The 18,719-nt window shown below is 40.1% G+C and overlaps 1 long non-coding RNA gene across 3 annotated transcripts in view; it reads right to left on the bottom strand.

Annotated features, from left to right (window-relative positions):
• Window positions 1-5,443: 5,443 nt before the first annotated feature.
• Window positions 5,444-18,719, bottom strand: part of LOC123601485 — a 40,916-nt gene continuing 27,640 nt past the window's right edge. For all 3 annotated transcript variants that reach the window (XR_006714132.1, XR_006714131.1, XR_006714133.1), the window contains exons 4-5: window positions 7,625-7,716; window positions 5,444-6,415 (exon numbers count right to left, since the gene is read on the bottom strand). This is a non-coding gene — a long non-coding RNA (uncharacterized LOC123601485). The remainder of the gene's footprint in view (window positions 6,416-7,624; window positions 7,717-18,719) is intronic.

Here is an 18,719-nt window from a genome sequence, read left to right as displayed (position 1 = left end):
GCACTGTCTCAAGAATTTATTCATCATATCTCTTGCAGAGATTAATTGTCCCGAATGTCCATTCTCCCCTTTCTTGTTTTTAGTTGTGGCATAATTGCTATACAATAAAAGGCACAGGTCCTAAAGGTTCAGTTCCATGATTTTAGACAATTATATATACACCTAGGTAACCCACCCAAAACAAGATATAGAACATTTCTGTCAACCTGGAAAGCACCTTCATTCTTCTTTCTAGGCAATCCCTCCCCATCCCAGAAGCAACCATTTTCTGACCTCTGTTGATACAGATTACTTTGGCTGTTACAGAACTTCATTAAATAAAACCATACAGCATATACTCTTTTGTGCCCCAAGTTTTTCTGCTCAACATAATGTTCTTAAGACTCGCCTGGGTGGCGCAGTCGGTTAAGCGTCCGACTTCAGCCAGGTCATGATCTCGCGGTCCGTGAGTTCGAGCCCCGCGTCGGGCTCTGGGCTGATGGCTCAGAGCCTGGAGCCTGTTTCCGATTCTGTGTCTCCCTCTCTCTCTGCCCCTCCCCCGTTCATGCTCTGTCTCTCTCTGTCCCAAAAATAAATAAACATTGAAAAAAAAAATTAAAAAAAAAAAAAAAAAAAGACTCATCCCTGTTGTTTGTAGGGCTGCATTATGACCTCCGTGGGCCCTTGGGACTTCATGGGCCCCTTTCTTCATAAAAAATGAAGTTAAAAAATTATATTTTATAACTGGGTTATTATAAAAACAAACATATCCATATTATATATTAATAAAATGTTTTCTTCAGCCTGAAAGTTCATTTTTTCCTCCTGATTTTAAAGAAATTTAAAGAAATTTAAATTTAGATTTGTATCAGTACGTTGTTCCTCTGTTGCTGAGTGGCATTCCATTGCATGAATATCCCACAACATGTTCCATCATTCTCCTGTGGGTGGACATTTGGTTTGTTTCCTGGTTTGGGCTCTTATGAATAAGACTTGTATGAGCACTCTTGTACCAGTCATTTTGTGGGAATATGTTTTCATAACTTATAGGTAAATACCTACAAGAGGAAGGACCAAAGCGTTTGCTAAGGTTCACATACCATTTTCTTCTCCTACCCACTTGGTATCATTGAACTTTTTAATTTTAGTCATTTAGTGGATGTTGAATGATCAAAGGGCCCCTTGTCTTTCTTTGAGCAATAGGGCTCTAAGTTATATCTGACCACATGGCTGTCCATTCAGATTCTATATGTCCTGGTATTACTTGCAAGACAATATGACCATGTGACAATGTTTTAGCCAATGAACCTCAAGCAGAGATAATATGTACATATTTGAATCAGATTTTAATAAGGAAGTTACCTGCTTTCCCTTCATTTTCCCTTTCCTCCTATCACTAGGCCAGAATGTGAATGTGGTACTAGTGGGCCAGCTCTGGTCCTGGGAAGAAAAATACCCTAGGAGATGGCAGAGCAAGAAGTTAGAACCCGAGTCCCTGGATGACTTCAAAGAACAGAGACACTTACCTACCCTGGACTGCCTGCCCATCTGTGGGCAATGGGAGAGAAGTACACTAAAGTCATGTTAGAACTACCATAATTTTGTTTCAGCAGCTTAGCCAGCATTTGCCTTATATAAAATCCTTTTAGTCAATCTTATCAATGGATATTTACTGATTATTTAATGTGAGGTAAATACTGTGCTAGGCACTATGGATTTTTCCAAGATGAATCAGATACCAGATAAATTTACTCTCACCTGAGGCGGCAAGTCATGAATACTTCGGGAGCTAAATAGAAGTACATGTAAACCTTATCAAGCATCCCCAAACTTTCATAGGGTAGCACATGCTAAATGCCAAATGAGTATACACACAAGAAATGGAAACTCAGAGAAAGACAAACCCATGACTTGTCTTCTCTGACAGCTGGCTAGCATCAAGGCCCTGCAGTAATGTGACATGTCCTAGGCTACTAGGGCAATAGGGTAACAAATGATTATGGCAAATAGGAAAAGAAAGGCATAAGGGAGGGAGGGAAAAAGGAACACAGAAAAATCTCGGGCCAGAAGACCTACCTGCTAAGTCCAGGTTTGATATCCACCTTTAACTTCAGTGAAGTTTCTTCATTTATCTTGGCCTCCATTTTGTTATCTGTAAAATGGGAACCATTTTATTATGTTCATTTTGCTCCAAAGAACAGAGACACACGCATGCAAACTTGAGTAAAGATGGTGAATATTATAAGGACACACAAATTGTGTAAGGGAGACAGAATCTCAGAGAAATCTGAAAATAGGTTCTTCTGTAGGATTGGGCCTCATGGAGATGGAATGGGAAGGCAGTTCTGTATTTAGGTCACATGGAGGGGCTTTAGGATTGGGGATCCACGCATCTTCACTTTAGAGCTATATTTTTAGTTACACCTTAATTAACACTCTTTCCATTTCAAGCAATTGAACTACCAACTCAAAATGTTTTAAACAAAAAAGAAAATAGACTGGCTCATGCAACTGAAAAATTAGTGTGTGTGACAGCTTCAGACATAACTGGAGTCAGGCCCCGGCCAACAGGGCCAGGATTCAGTCCCTTTGGCTCCCTTGGCTCTGGTCTCCTTCATGTTGATCTTCTCTCATATGCCACAAGATGACCTGAAGGTTGTGAGCAGCTCCAGCCCTTTACCCAGGTCAAAGATAGGAAAGATAATGGCACTTCAAGTGGGATCTAGGGTAAGTGTACTAAATGGATGATGTTTGAAAGATCAAAGGTGGGGGAGGGGATAAGTTACCAAAACTGAGACAGGACTGTCTCATAGGAGCTGTGATCTTCAGTCGAAGAGACCCCCACCAAGGAGAAGTCAGGGGAATAATACCCCAACCTCTCTCTTCTCCCTCCCTTTGATCTCTTGCTGGTACTTCTAATTGGCTGAACTCAACTAGAAGTTAGGGGAACTTATATTGTGCAGACCAGGTTTCTTCAGGGCATAGAGCAGGGGGAAGAAATGAGGAGACGGGCTCATTCAAGACATCAAGTGCAACATCCCAGATTCAAGTCTAGCAGAAAAGGGCACAATTGTAAGCCAAAGTCCCAAGCTGTGTCTCCTTCATTCGGATTATATCCTGATCATCCCTGTAACTGAGGGAATGAAGCCTGGATGGGGCTAACTCATTCCACACATCTGGGAGTAGGGGAGGGGGTAGAGCCCCCAAGGAAAGTAGGGGTCACTCTTACAAAAAGAAAGAAGCATGGATGTTAAATGGCATCTAAAGTGGCCATACTTCTCCATTTGTTATCCCATTTATACTTAAATATCTATACTGGATAATTTTTTTTTTTTTTTTTTTTTTTTTTTGCAAAGGAGACCTATAAATAAATACAGCATGACTGAGACATGTGGTTGGGCCAGAAAGGCGGGGTAGAGGCAGGGGTAGGTTTTGGTAGAGGTAGGTTTTAGAAGAAAATCTGGTAATATTCCCCTATCACAGGACAAATGTAACCATTAATTGCATTCAACAACTTAGGTAGCTGATTTAGTTTATCTATGATGTTCTTGACAGTGATTTTTTTTTTTCCCCTTTGAAAGTTGTGGAAGCTGAGAGCTGCTGGCATACGTGCCTATGTTTCCTGCCTCCGTGCTAATTTGTTTTTCATTTTAGAGGTGGAAGAACTGAGTCACATATCTATTAAATATTTTATCTAAGATCAGAGTTAATCAGGACAAGAACCTAGATATCCAAGTCAATGACAAAATATCTACGGCAATTCTGGGATCTTTTCCATGAAAGCATAGTGCCTCTTAAATTAGCTGATTGTCCCGTATTTGTTGATTATTCAAATTCCCTAGCATTTTGGGGTGTGTCCTCTCAGTGATCTATGTTGAGGGAAGGTAGGTGGAAGTGTGGCTGGTTTTGAGGGGCCAAAAAAGCAATTCGGCTGAAATAGAAGGACAAAAGCATGGGGCTGGGGGGGGGGGAGGGGGGGGGAGATGACACTGGAGAGGCAGGTGGGGTCCAGACTATTACGGGAAGACCTCATAAGATAAATTAACATGTGTAATTACTATTTAATTTTCAAAATTTACTAACTTGATCTCTTTTCATTGTATATTCAATCGTTTCTTCAATTTAAGGTAGTGGCATATTACTTTAATTACTATTAGTACATTTTTTAGTACTTATTACTGCTGATACATTTCATACAGCATGTAAAAATGGGGAAATTTTTAAATTTCTTAAAAAAGAGTTGCCTGATGAGCTCTACATTTAGTGGATGAAGATGAAGCCGGAAGTAGTTGCAGAAAAGGAATAAAGACAGAAGAAGGCTTGTGGTTGAAGCCCTTGCCAGAATAATCTATGGCATGAAGGTGTGAGCCAGAAAATCACTGCAGGAAAGAGGAGGAAGTAATGTATATGAAAAAGTTTATAAAATAACTATCATCCTTGGTATATACACTGACACCCAGCTTATAGACACTGACTGGCTGTATACATTTGGTCAAGTCTCTGGTTGTCGTTTCCTCATCTATAAATGGGACAGGGTGGGTAATGGCAAAACCAGTTTATTGTGCAGCTTCATGGCAAATTTCAAGTTAGGACGTGGGAGGGCAGTACAGGCTAGTAGTTAAGTGTGTATGCCATGGCATCAGTGCACCTGGTTTAAAATCCCGGCTCTGCCACCAGCTAGCTAAGTGACTTTCAGCAAGTTCCTTAGACTTTCTATTCCTTGGTTTTTCCATCTGTAAAGCATGAATGATAATAATGACCTATCATGGAGGTTTTGTGGTGGGGTTAAGTGAGACGATCCAAATAAAGCACTTAGTGGAGCATCTGGGTGGCCCGGTCGGTTGAGTGTCGGACTTTGGCTCAAGTCATAGTCTCATGGTTCATGAGTTTGAGCCTCACATCAGCGCAGAGCCAGCTTCAGATCCTCTGTCACCGTCTCTCTGCCCCTCCCCTTCTTATTCTCATTCTCTCTCTCTCAAATAAACACTAAAAAAAAAAAAACAAAAAACAAATAAAGCACTTAGTATGTAGCATGTAGCAAGCACTGAATAAACATCTTATTACAAGGAAGAACTTTGTAAACTTTGTTAAAAAAAAAAAAAAACCTAAGTACTATGACCGTGACTTGCAATTCTGACTATACGGAAACATCCCTTGAAGCTTCAGAAAAATGAATATGTCCGGGCCTTGCCCTACACCTACTGAATCAAGATCTATAGTTGTTTTTTTGTAATGTTTATTTTTGCGAGAGAGATAGAGAGAGACAGAGCATGAGCAGGGGAGGGGCAGAGAGAGAGGGAGACACAGAATCCAAAACAGGCTCCAGGCTCTGAACTGTTAGCACAGAGCCCAAAGCAGGGCTCAAACTCACAAACCGGGAGATCATGACCTGAGCCAAAGTCAGATGCTTAACCGACTGAGCCACCCAGGCGCCCCAAGATCTACAGTTTTTAAAGCTCCTCAGATTAATCTGCTGCACAAAGGAGAAATTTACCCTGGCAGGACATGTTATTAGGATCCATTTCCTAATAATATCCATAAGGAGAACAAACACAGTCTTTAAGGAGACGATATAAGGGACCTGAAGCATCCTGAGCTTAACCTCTCCTTTTAAAAAGGTGTATGCTAATTATATGTCAAGTACCATTAATCACTTTATATGTATTAATTCATTCGATACCTACAACATCCTTATGAAGTAGGAATTTTTGTTTTTACAGATAAGGAAACTGAGACACAGAGAGGTTAAGCAGCTCACCAAAAGTCACCCAGCTAAAAAGTGGCAGGGAGCACCAGTATTGGAAGGGCAGTCTTCTGGCTTGAACAACTAAATCAAACGGATTCTCTCAAAGTTATAGTGTCTCTCACACATGTAACCTCTCTAAACCTCATTTTCCCTATCTGTAAAGTGTAACATTACTTCATAGGGGACTTGTGAAAACGAAGGGAGAGATTATATGCAGAGTACTTAGCAATGTATTTAGAATTTACTAAGCACCAAATGGAAGTCAGCCACTATTACTCATAATTTTAATATATTTATCACTAATTATTCAGTTACATGGAAATATAATGCAGGTTCCAGCTTAAGTCTAAGAATCTTAAGGGTCTGAGCCTATTTTCCTGCTGCTGAAGCAGGACACCTGATTCAAGGCAACGTGGGACCTGTTACTTGCATTAACTTCTGAACCTCTGTTCCTTTCCGGCACTCGCGTGTAAGGGTCCTCCGGTGTGCAGGAGGACTTGAAGAGGTACAAGGCCCATTTTGTTAGCAGCTACACAACAAGCTCTGTTCTTCAGTGCCTTCACCGAGGGACAAGCAGTGCTGCTCTGAGCGCCCCTTTAAGTAAAGGGAAAATGAATGGAGAGCAGGTGCGTCTTCTTCCAAAGAGAACTTCCCTCAGCTTTAACCTCTCAGGGAATTCAGATTGTTGGCCTGAGGAAAAGGGACAGAAAGAGAGAGAGAGGCCAATGAGAACAGTCTTGCCAGACAACACACATGACACATACTTCCTATAAATGCCTTTCAGAGGCTGTGTGAGTCTCTAGGAAGAGGAGCGGAAGCAAAGTCAAGTTGATAAGGTCCATCACAGCCTAGTGGGACTGGCGAAACCCAGGTCGCATAATATTTTGCAATTACTGGCACAGGCACTGGTAGAGTAGCGTGCTGAGAAAGAAAACAAAAGTGTGATCTGTAAGGCTGTGTGTGTACAATGCAGAAGACAAACCCACGTTCAGTTTCATGCCTCCTCAGCTCCAGCCGGCGTCAGCGGCCTCAATTAGTTTCTACCACAAAGCACCAGGGGGCGCCACAGAAGGCAGAAACTTTTGTTCAGGGACCACCCCCCCCTCCACCCTCAGTGTTAGAAAATGCTCTCTGATCTTTATGTATGTATAAGGATGCTTATTATTAGTTCTTTTGATTTTTTTAAAAAAATGAAACGACTGTGTGCCTAAGTTCACTGGCTAATACTTTTGGGCGAGGTGTGTAGCTCACAAATGAAAAAGCTAAAATAAGTAAGCAGTGTTGGAGAATGCAGAAGTAAAGGAGATTGCAGGTGATGAATTAATTCATTTGTCAAACGTCTATTAGCTGCTTTCTGTGTGCCTGCCGGTTGGATGCTGTCAGTACTGCAATAAGTGAACACATGATTTTCCACTGAACCCATTAGTAATTCACAAGTCAAAATTTTATTTATTTATTTTTTTTAATTTTTTTTTCAACGTTTTTTAATTCATTTTTGGGACAGAGAGAGACAGAGCATGAACGGGGGAGGGGCAGAGAGAGAGGGAGACACAGAATCGGAAACAGGCTCCAGGCTCTGAGCCATCAGCCCAGAGCCCGACGCGGGGCTCGAACTCACGGACCGTGAGATCGTGACCTGGCTGAAGTCGGACGCTTAACCGACTGCGCCACCCAGGCGCCCCCACAAGTCAAAATTTTCATAATGCTATTTGGAACCCTCCTTATCCCCTTCATCTATTCATCATTAAATGTCTTCACAGGAAGTGTATGGAAGGGATAAGCACAAAGGCCTTGCAGTAAGACAGCTGGGTTCGATTCCTAGTTCTTCCACTTTTCAGCTATTAACCTCTCTGGGCCCTCCTTTCGTCACTTGTGAACTGGGGTGGTTACAGTACCTACCTCATTGGGTGTTGTGCTTGGAACTATGTCATGTTTAAGAGCTCAGTGTCTATTTATTCACATTCAGATATTACCCATCCTTGGGAGTCCAGCTGAAATCACAGATGGAGAGATTAGGTCCTAAGGCGTTTTTTGATATAATTATGCAAGCGAATAAATTCCCTTTTGTTTCAATCAAGTAAGTGGATCAACTGAAAGAATCCTGACTGATATGGCAGCTATATCTATTAATTTTTAAGTGTTTATTTACTTTTGAGAGAAAGAGAAAGAGAGAGACAGAGCATGATCAGGGGAAGGGCAGAGAGAGAAGAAGACATAGAATCCAAAGCAGGCTCCAGGCTCTGAGCTGTCAGCACAGAGCCCAACGCGGGGCTTGAACTCACAGACCACGAGAACATGACCTGAACTGAAGTCGGACACTTAACCGACTGAGCCACCCAGGCCCCCCTATATTTATTAATTTTTAAACTTGTGTCAGTTTCTGTGCAAAACGCTCTACATATCTTTTAATTCTCATCAGAGCTCTATGAGGTAGAGATGAGATAGGTAGAGAGATATTATTCTCATTTTACAGATGAAACTGAGAGTAAAAACCATTAAGTAGCCTACCTAAGGTCATGTAACTAATAAATGGAAGAATCAAAATCTGAATCCATTTCTAGTCCTACTGTTATTACAAAATTGATATTCCCAGAAATGACAAAAAATATGCGCTGGTGCAACATGTTTAGAAAGCACGGCTTCAGTCATTTGAGGCTGCATGTAACAGGCACATTTCCACATCACTAGAACCTTTACTGACTTTTCCTTTCCCTGAGTATGGGTCAAGGTCACTTTCAGAGCCCCCAGATTTATCCCTCTACCTACTATGCTCTCCTATTTAGTAACTGCCTTACTAGAATGAACAGTCTATGAAGGCAGGACTTTGTGTTGCTCACTGTTGTATCCCCAACATCTAGGATGATGCCTGACACAATATAGGTACTAAATAAATGTTTTCTGAATGAATGAACAAATGTGGGTTAGCTTTCCTTGACCACATTGGGCAACTTGGAGACTAGATTATTTGAGAACATTACACATTTGACAACATTGGTCAAAAATCCCTTTTTGTTTATTTCTTCTATATTGTCACATTGTAGGAGCTAAACATGCATGCACGAGCACACACACACACACACACACACACACAATGACTCATAGATATTTCAACTCTATCCTTAAAAGGAAATCCTTTCCTGCAGATTCCACAGCAGGATCCTGCGAGTGCCTGGTTAGTACATTGGAACTGAATGTGAGTGTTCCTAAACTCTGTTCTAGGTTCCATTGGCCCCAGTACAGAGCCTAAAAGATCTGGGGTCTCATCCTAGCCTTGCTAAGGCTGATCCTTTAGCTTCACTGAACCTCAGTTTCCTCAGGTGTAAAATAGGAATGATCTCTCAGCTTTTTGTGAGGATCAAACTGTATGGTTATGAAAAGGCTGAAAAACCAAGCAAGATATATAAAGGAAGACATAAATTGAATATATACCATTGCTGGGTAAAAGTTTTAAACAAATCTCCTTTTGATGACTGAATTCCTTATAGTGATTGACTTGTGAAGGTAGCATAGGATTTGGCCAAATGCAAATTGGAAGTAATTTAGACAAATCTGATTTGGAAGAAAGCAATTAGGTTGAAATGAATTGAGTCACAGGACAATTTGGCCAAAATAATAGTTTGGTGAGAAGACTTATTTTTCTCAGTTATTGGTTTTACAAAAATTGGTTGTTTTGGTTTACTTTGGGGAGAGAGGTTTTTTGTTTTTTGGGTTTGTTTTTTTTTAACATCTTTTCGCATTTTTGTCACTTTGAAGAATTTCTGTTTCTTTTCTTTTCCTATTAGGTCATTTTAAGTACTCCTTTCAGTTGGGTTTTTCATCAGTTTGGTCATTTGTTAAATGTGTTTCCTCTCAGGAGATCTGTTTAGCATTGATTAATTATTTATAAGCGGGAATTCATAATTGAGTAATTATAAAAATGAATTGTCAGAACATAGTCAACTTCTTAGCTCAATCAATATTGCAGTTTCCCTTTCAAACATCTGAGCTCTGAGAAACTGGCTATTTTTGGGTCTTTTTACCACTTTTATGCAATTTACTGTTAAGAGAGAGCAATGAAGGGGAGAAAATCTTGAGTGCAGGGGAGGAAGCATTCAGGATTTCAGTGTGGACAAAGACACCATTATCTGCTAAGAGCCTTCTAAAACCTCAATTTAAATTTAAAACTAGAGGGCAAACTCAACGGTTGAAGTGCAAAAGGAAAGATTGGGTGGGAGGGAGGCAGGGAGAGGTATTTACTTGTCTTGATGTTGTAAATGCAGACAAAAACACAAGAGGGCAGTGCAGTGCTAAATATCTCAGAGCTGACTGCAAAGACTTCTAGACAAACAGGCCATTAGGAAAGAAAAAAGTCAAACTCCTAGAAATAGAGAGTGGGATGGTGTTTGTCAGGGGCTGGGAAGTGGGAGAAGTGGGGAAAGTTGATAAAAGGGTACACACTTTCTGTAAAATGGATGCCTTGGGACACAGGATTCTTGGGAGGATTAAATGCATGAGAAGCGCTTGGGACAATATAGCAGCAGCATGACTGATTATTATTATCGCCAAATTTTATTTTCACAACACTTACCATTTCTGAACAAAACAAGTAATACACAATCTGATTACAACAGCAGACAGTTCATTTTCATCCTCATCCTGGGTGAAAAGTGTAATTATGTTAGGCCTGCCACATTCATTTTCAGGCTGAAAAACCATGTAATGACTATGGAGATCAGTATAACTCATTTGAATATAGAAATTAGAGTTCTTGCAGAGACACAGCCGATGAAAAGGTCCTATTATATATTAAAATGTTGTTATAGAGAGGCTTATGAGGGGCACCTGGTTGGCTCAGTCGGTAGAACATGCGAGTCTTAATTTCAGGGTCGTGAGTTTGAGCCCCATGGTGCATGTTGAGATTACTTAAAAATAAAATCTTAAAAACACCACCACCACCACCACCAACAGAGAAAGGTTTCTGAGTAGAGCCAAGCAAGCCAAGAATTCATAATCCCATTTTTCTTGTCAAATCCCAATATCTGATTTAATAACAGTAGTAACGATAATGTTAGTGCTTATTTTCCCAAGCCTTCGTTGGTAAAAAGAATTCACCTGGGCATGCAACAGCCATCCTGCCATGATGTCAATCACAATAAATTACTGAGCTATGGATAAATCACTCAGCAAAAAAATGTTGGTTGGTGAGAGTTTTAAGAAAGGAGCATCAATGACCAGGAGTCACTGAAGCTCCCTTGTCCCCTGGCGATTATTGCATGAGAGTCTAATATTTAATAGCAGTAAATATTCTGCAGGTTCAGAGAGATTTCTACTATCATTACTGGCCTGGACAAATTCAGGCTGAATCAAGAATTCATTTGGGAATTAAAAAGTGGAAAGGCTTAAGTTTATTTTCAAATTTGTACATAAACAAAAGGAAGAGTGCAAAGTTAGCTGCTAGTATTTGGGGGTTTTGTTGTTGTTGATGATGATCTGAAATACTCTCCCTATAAGCATTTAAAAAAATCTTACTTTTTAATTAAAATGTAGCATCCTGCCTTATATCCTTTTTGGTACAAATGCAACTACATGTAAATGAATGAAATGAAATGCAAACATAGTAATTAAGTTTTAAGATAAACATGTGCTTGTTGTATTAAAATAATTTTACATGCTTATGAAGATAAAACACCCAAAACTCAAGCATTTATTTGAAGATGACATAATTTGGGCAATGTTCTTGCTTTGCTAATACAACAAAACACAATCTCCCCACATCTATGTTAGATTGGACATGATTCACCACCCTCCCCTGTAACTTAAAAGCATCAGCTTTAATTAGCTCTCCTTATTACAAAATCATCATTCAGTTTTCCAATAGAGTACAGAAATGGATATCAAAAGCAATATCTTAAATTTATTGTGCTTTTGTAATGAAATGCACACTGCAACTATCTGAGTTGCAAGGACTATGTAGATAGGACTATACAACACAAAGCAAAAATATGTTCTTTGTAGGAAAACTAGTGATTTAAGTCAAACCTAGTCTAATTCTAAGAGAGTGATGCTTATAAACTTGGATAACTATGATTAGTGTCCACATTAATGACTTGATCTGTCAACCAAATTCTTCAATTTAAAGCTGGATAGCCCTTTCCCTTAGAACTGCATGGAGGAGATCACATACTTCCGACAGGGCCAACATGAATTCATTTGGTTGGTATTACTCTTTCCCTGGGATAAGATGGACTGCCAGAGAACATTAGTTCATTCTGCGGTCATGGTTCAAAAGTGAACCTAATTGTTAGCGAAACATGCTAACTGCCAGAAACAGATGCTTTAATATGGGTAAGTCATTCCTGACAATGTAATCAAAGCTCTTGGAATGAAGATGTACCCTTGAACTATGGATTCCAGAATTCCAGAATTTAAGAGTTGGAGGAATTTTTAAGCCATTTAGTTCTTCCTGCAGCCTCTTTTGGATTAAGGTGGAGAGTCTTCCGACTTTGTAAAACTCCCCAAGATTCTATTCCTATCTTACTAATTGATTCTATGTGCTTACTAACACAAATGTTTAAGTCCTTCCCTGGAGTCCAGAGTGAATCCGGTATGCATGTAGAAAGCACACTGAACTTGGAATCAAAAGATCTGGACTTGACACTTTTTATTTTATTTTATTTTATTTTATTTTATTTTATTTTATTGTATCTTATTAATGTTTATTTATTTTTGAGAGAGAGAGAAACAGAGCTTGAGCAGGGGAGGGGCACAGGGAGAGGGAGACACAGAATCTGAAGCAGCCTCCAGGCTCTGAGCTGTCAGCACAGAGCCCGACGCGGGGCTTGAACTCATGAATTGTGAGATCATGACCTGAGCCTAAGTCAGACGCTTAACCAACTGAGTCACTCAGGTGCACTGACACTTTCTATTTGATCTTCGGCAAATCCTTTATCCTTTCTGGAGTTCAGTTTCCTCATCTGTAAAGTAAAGCTAATAATCCTTACCTATCTCAAAGGAGGTTGTGGGAATCAAATGGGCTAAGGTATGTGACAACACACAGTAATTATAAAACTGCAGCCATTTAGGAAGTTTATAAATAAGTAAAGATGTAGGGTTTATATCTTAAATAATTATGCTACTGGGGCGCCTGGGTGGCGCAGTTGGTTAAGCGTCCGACTTCAGCCAGGTCACGATCTCGCGGTCCGTGAGTTCGAGCCCCGCGTCAGGCTCTGGGCTGATGGCTCAGAGCCTGGAGCCTGTTTCCGATTCTGTGTCTCCCTCTCTCTCTGCCCCTCCCCCGTTCATGCTCTGTCTCTCTCTGTCCCAAAAATAAATAAACGTTGAAAAAAAAATTAAAAAAAAAAAATAATTATGCTACTCGGAATTTTGGTTATGATTGTTCTCAAGCTACACTAGACATACCACTCACTCAGGGATCTGACACTTAGACTTAAATTTTATAAAGGTTCCACATCCATCCACTGCTCTTAGACTCTTTTTAAGCAGTCTATGAACTGTCAGAATTACACAAATTAAGCTGTTACCAAAATGACTACTACTATTATACGAAGAGCCAGTGAGCCACCTGTTTAAGAAAAGCCTGAGGCTAGATTGTCTAATAAGGTCTGGGTTGAGGGATTTCTTCTTGGAACCTATAAAGCATATCCTTTATGAATAAATGTAGCTTCCAAGGAATTTGACCATCCAGAGAATCACACAGCCCTAAAATGCTAGTCAGCATCCCCAAAGTCAAAGGCCCATATTGACAAGCAAAGTAGCAGGGAAAATATCTGTCATTTGCATTGTGCTTTCCAGTTTTCTACGCTCTTCCATATGCTACAAATCAAATGTGTATATGACTCTCATTATGGGAACACTCCCAGTAATTTGAGAAGTGGCAACAAAAGTAAGGAAGGAAATAGCATGAGTTAAACCACTTAAATATCTTGAAGCCAAACTGGAATATAGATTAAATACACAGATGTATACTAAGTTGAGCTATGACACTAATATCAATCACAATATAAAGCTGTGCCATTTATACAGTGGAGTGAGGATTTGTACCCACTCAGCATTTATTTTCTCCCCCCCCCCCCCCCCACCATTTCCTAACTTTCCTTTGGGAAAACATTACTCATTTTCTAGCATCTATGTACTTTTGGTAGTATTGACCTCATCTTTTGGTCTTAGGGTTGGCCCTGATTGCTCCGGGGCAATCTGAATAATCCTGACCTCTGTCATTATTCAGGATTAGTCCGATCCCAAGAAAACCTAAAAGTTTGTTTGAAGGATACAGGAAGCATCTTTTCCTCCCAGGATGTGAATGAGAAAGTCCATAGCCCAGCATACTGCTGGAAGCCATTGTAAAACTAAGAATGAAGCCAACCCAGTGATAAATACTCAGAAGAGCAGAGCAGAGAAGCATAGAGAAAAGAGGTGGAGCCCAATCCATCTCAGGGTTTTTCAGTTATGAAAGCCAATACCTTCCCTCTGTATTTAAGCTACTTTGAAATTGATTTTCTGTCCTTGCCACACAAATCATCATAAATGATATATTTAATAAAGTACTTTCTCATTCTATATTCTATGACTGGACCCTCACAATGACTTGGTAGAGTGGGTCTTAGTGTCATCTCCCTTTTACAGAAGAGGAAAGAAGTCTCAGGTTTGTGAACTGCCTAAGGTCTGTCCATACCACGTAAGTGTTAGAGCTGGAAATGGAATCAGGTATTCTAGTCTAAAATAATTGCTTTTGGGTCAAACACGTCATGTTGAAATGCCAACCTCTGGGCAGATTTTTGAACTTTTATGACTTAGGCAACATATAAGATTTCGTAATTATTAATATTACTAAAATGTGGTAGGCACAAATTATACAATCTAAAATCCCTATCTTTGGTCCTCGGGAGTGCTTGGATTCCTTAATTTTTAAATCTTTTTTGCCATATGGATCCTAATCTGTGGTCTGCGTATGCTGGAATTTTTCTTGAGTGTCATGCAGTTCTTGCTCTGCACTGTAAAACAAAGAAGAAATATTGGTCTTAAATTATATGAAAGTTGTATTATAAACATCTCATGGTTAGTGCTACTAGCACTGATGCTAAAAGCATCCCGTAGAATCTTCAAATTGCTGTCACCCTCAAAGCATTATTCTTTGAAGACAAAGTGGGACCTTCTATTAACCTGCTGTTAGTTTTTCAGCATTTCACTCAAAGGCCCACTCTCCAATGTCACGGATGTAGAGTCTCATTATAAAAGAAAGGCTCAATTGATATTCATTCATTCATTCATTCATTCAGCAAACATTTACTGAGGACAAACTATGTGTCAGAAACTACTGGAACTCAGTTACACATTTGAATAAACCAGTTTATTCTACCCGTGGGTTTACCTGTCCTTTTAATTCAGTTAACCAATAACTAGCAATCTTCTAGGTTGAGCATCTTCTAGGGAATGTGAGGGATTCAAGATGTGGTCTTTGAGAAACTCACAATAGAGTTGGAGAAAAAAAAAGAAAAATATTGAAACATAAAACTATATAAGAACAACTAAATTATATGTAACACTGAATCTGTTTCCAATTGGTAGCCACATAATGAATATCAGAGTGGGCCCAGTTTTTAGAAAAGACTTCAGGACAAACTGAGGGTTGATGGGGGGTGGGAGGGAGGAGAGGGTGGGTGATGGGTATTGAGGAGGGCACCTTTTGGGATGAGCACTGGGGGTTGTATGGAAACCAATTTGATAATAAATTTCATATAATAAAAAATAAATAAAGAAAGAAAGAAAAAAGAAAAGACTTCAGGAAGATGATGGAACACAAAATGAGTATGAGTAGGGGCAAAAATCCTATTTTCCTTAATAGAGGGCACCTAAGCCTCTAGAAGACCTATCTCCATGGATCTAGCTCCAAATTATGCTTGATGTAAGCAAAGATTCCAGCTTCTTAAAAAAGCTGTTTTCATCATCTGATAATAGGACTAAAACTAAAACTGTCTTCATGGGTGGTTGTGATTAACCAATCATATGTATGAGATGAAAGTATTTTCATATCAGTTAGCATGCTTTCAGTTGTAAGTAACAGAAAACCAATTTTAGTGTTGGCATAAATAATACAAGGAATGTATTATTTTAACTCCAGAGATGGATTGAGCTTTAGGCACAGCTTGATTAGGGCTCTACCTGTCTTTCTGAATTTCTCTGATTTCTCCTTCTTCCTGTAATGGTTTCATCTTCAGATGGGCTTCCCACGTTTTTCAGAGTATGATCCCGAAGTCACCCTCATCAAAATCTCCTATTGAGGTAGAATCTGGGGATGTAGGGTGGGGAGGGAGTATCCATGAAGTTTATGTCTTAATAATATTTCAGGTAACTCTTTTTTTTTTTTTTTAATTTTTTTTTTCAACGTTTATTTATTTTTGGGACAGAGAGAGACAGAGCATGAACGGGGGAGGGGCAGAAAGAGAGGGAGACACAGAATCGGAAACAGGCTCCAGGCTCCAGGCTCCGAGCCATCAGCCCAGAGCCCGACGTGGGGCTTGAACTCACGGACCGCGAGATCATGACCTGGCTGAAGTCGGACGCTTAACCGACTGCGCCACCCAGGCGCCCCTCAGGTAACTCTTAAGCATACTAAATACTGGGAACCATTGGATAGCCCTGAAAGAGCAAGGCTGGAAGAACATAGTCTATTCCAGATTTTCCTGTCACAACCTTTAATGACTATAAGGCTCTAAGCTAACTACTTGGTAAAGCACAAGTCCATTTACTCTTATTCCAAAGGTACTCAGAGAGAAAGAGGTCTGAGATTCATGTTTATACATGATACTCTATAAACAAGAGCTCAGGTCTCTTGCCTGTCCCTTCGAACATTTAATACATACACCACTTTCTTCACATGGGAATCTATAGAGGAAGAGGCAGATGGAAAGTGAACTTACAGAGAATATCATTAAAATTTTTTTATTGCAACAATGAAAACAGACTATGGCCATATTAGGGAAAAAAGAAGTCCATTAAGGAGACACTAGGTACTCACAGAATTGACAGGAGGCTGAGGGACCAGGCTTGGCGACAATGAAGAAAGCATGAGATACCTGGAAGGTTAAGCATCAGGATCGGCCACACCAACAGTCAAGCCAAAGTCTGTGAAATCTAGCACTTTGGACTTCTGGGGTAGGAACTAGCTACTACCTCCTACCAAGACTACACAAAAAAGAGAAGTATCCAGAAAGGAAATAAGAAGCGGGACTACCTACAATTCAATAGCAAAAAAACCCCAAGTAACCTGATTAATACATGGGTAAAGGACTTGGATAGACATTTCTCCAAAGACAATATATGAAATGGCCACTGATGCATGAATATGTGCTCAACATCACTAACATCAGGCAAATGCAAATCAAAACCACAATGACATATCACCTCACACCATTTAGGAGAGCTATTATTAAAAAAAAAAAAAAAAAAAAAAGATAAGCATGGGCGAGGATGTGAGGAAATTGGAACCCTTGTACAATGTTGGTGGGAATGCAAAATGGTGCAACTCCTAAGGAAAACAGTATAGAGATTCCTCAAATAATTAAAAATTAAATTACCGTATTATCTAGCAATTCTACTTCCGGGTATATATACAAAAGAATTGCAATCAGCAAATGAATGGATAAAAAAATGTGGCATATACACACAATGAAATACTCTTCCGCCTTAAAAAAGAAGGAAATCCTACCACTTGCAATAATATGGATTAACCTGGAAGACATCATTGGAGGTGAAATAAGCCAATCTCAGAAAGACAAATACCTAGGATTCCACTTACATGAACAGTCAGACTTATAAAAGCAGAGTAGAATGGTGGTTGTGAGGAGCTATACAAGATAAATAAGTTCTAAAGTTCTGCTGTATGACATCGTGCCTATAGTTAGCCTGGTATTGTGCGCTTGAAGATTTATTAAATGGGTGCATCTCGCATTAAGCGTTCTTACCAGGATGGACACAAAAGAAAAAAGGAGGACACAAAAAACCTTTTGAAGGTGAAGGTTACGTTTATTACCTTCATTGTGGTGTTAGTTCCATCACATATGTCTAAACTCATCAAATTGTATATGTTAAATACGTGCAGTTTTTGTGTATGAATTATATCTCAATAAAAGGCATTTTTATTTATTTATTTTTTTAATTTTTTTTTCAACGTTTATTTATTTTTTTGGGGACAGAGAGAGACAGAGCATGGATGGGGAAGGGGCAGAGAGAGAGGGAGACACAGAATCGGAAACAGGCTCCAGGCTCTGAGCCATCAGCCCAGAGCCCGACGCGGGGCTCGAACTCACGGACCGCGAGATCGTGACCTGGCTGAAGTCGGACGCTTAACCGACTGCGCCACCCAGGCGCCCCAAAAGGCATTTTTAAAACGTAGTGGGACTAATTGCTGGGCAGCCAAATAGTGGCAATTGCCCAGTACAGGGGCTTCTACACTAAAGCATTTTCCAAAGACAACTGAGCTTGCCATCTGAAAAAGCCACCTACCCCACCACCCGGGGACTGAAAGGTAGCATGATATGGGCAGCCAGACAGCACCACTGATGAGTACCAAGAAGGGAACTAACGAAGTTCCAAATTCTCATTTGTCTCATTTGTGTGACATGAAGGGTGTCTGAGGAATGGCTCGGAAAAGGTCCAATGGGTAGGGCTGTTTTCCCCTTCCCTGTGGTATTTATTTCTGGGATTCACATTTACTTCCAGTGAGACTAAAATTCAGAACTCGGGAGTTTTCACAGAACCCTAACAGCTCCAATCTGTAAAAATTGTTAGATCAAATAGCACGTTGGTTTGAGAATGCTTTTGCTTTGGACACCCTTCTTCAAAGCCTGGTATGTAAAGTAGATAAAAGTACGCTGCTGTGATTAAAGCCGGGTGCAGCCCTGAGCCACCTGTGTAGCTTCCCCTACTTCATCCACATCCTCCCTGCCCCAGCCCGGCAAGCCCCTCCAGGTACCTGTGCAACGCCGTGTCATCTATT

The sequence above is a fragment of the Leopardus geoffroyi genome, chromosome D1 (genome assembly GCF_018350155.1).
Source record: "Leopardus geoffroyi isolate Oge1 chromosome D1, O.geoffroyi_Oge1_pat1.0, whole genome shotgun sequence".
NCBI lineage: Eukaryota > Metazoa > Chordata > Mammalia > Carnivora > Felidae > Leopardus > Leopardus geoffroyi.
This window is presented reverse-complemented; position numbering and strand designations above follow the sequence as displayed.